Source organism: Eurytemora carolleeae, unplaced genomic scaffold, assembly GCF_000591075.1.
Source record: "Eurytemora carolleeae unplaced genomic scaffold, Eaff_2.0 scaffold61, whole genome shotgun sequence".
Classification (NCBI taxonomy): domain Eukaryota; kingdom Metazoa; phylum Arthropoda; class Copepoda; order Calanoida; family Temoridae; genus Eurytemora; species Eurytemora carolleeae.
In genome coordinates this window covers 196,027-196,433 of record NW_019396269.1, presented here as the reverse complement: position 1 = coordinate 196,433, position 407 = coordinate 196,027, and positions in this window count along the sequence as shown.

The following is a 407-nucleotide window of genomic DNA, read 5'->3' as shown; positions in this document are numbered from 1 at the left end:
CTCTCAACTTTTTATTTCTAATTCAAGGAAGTGTCTTATACGACTCAAGTAATAATAACTTTTGTAGTAGAACCTGGGGTATATATTTTGAGGGGGGGGGGGTAATTTCATTTTAAAAATACTTTGTCTTTTCTTTTCTAAACGATTNGGTCTAGAAAGTATATATCCATGAGTAAAACTCGCCAACGTTGAATTTGTTGATTGAAATCTTCAAGATGCGGTAGATGTCTGGGTCTACGCAATCTCTATTTTTTTTGTATTTGTAACTACTCAACATAATATTCGCATTTCATAGTTTTGGAATTATTCCATTCATAATCAACATAAGATATTGTACTAGAACCTTGTATGTACACAAATCGTTAAGAAAATAAATAAAACCGACAAGATACGTTTAAAAACTGTGT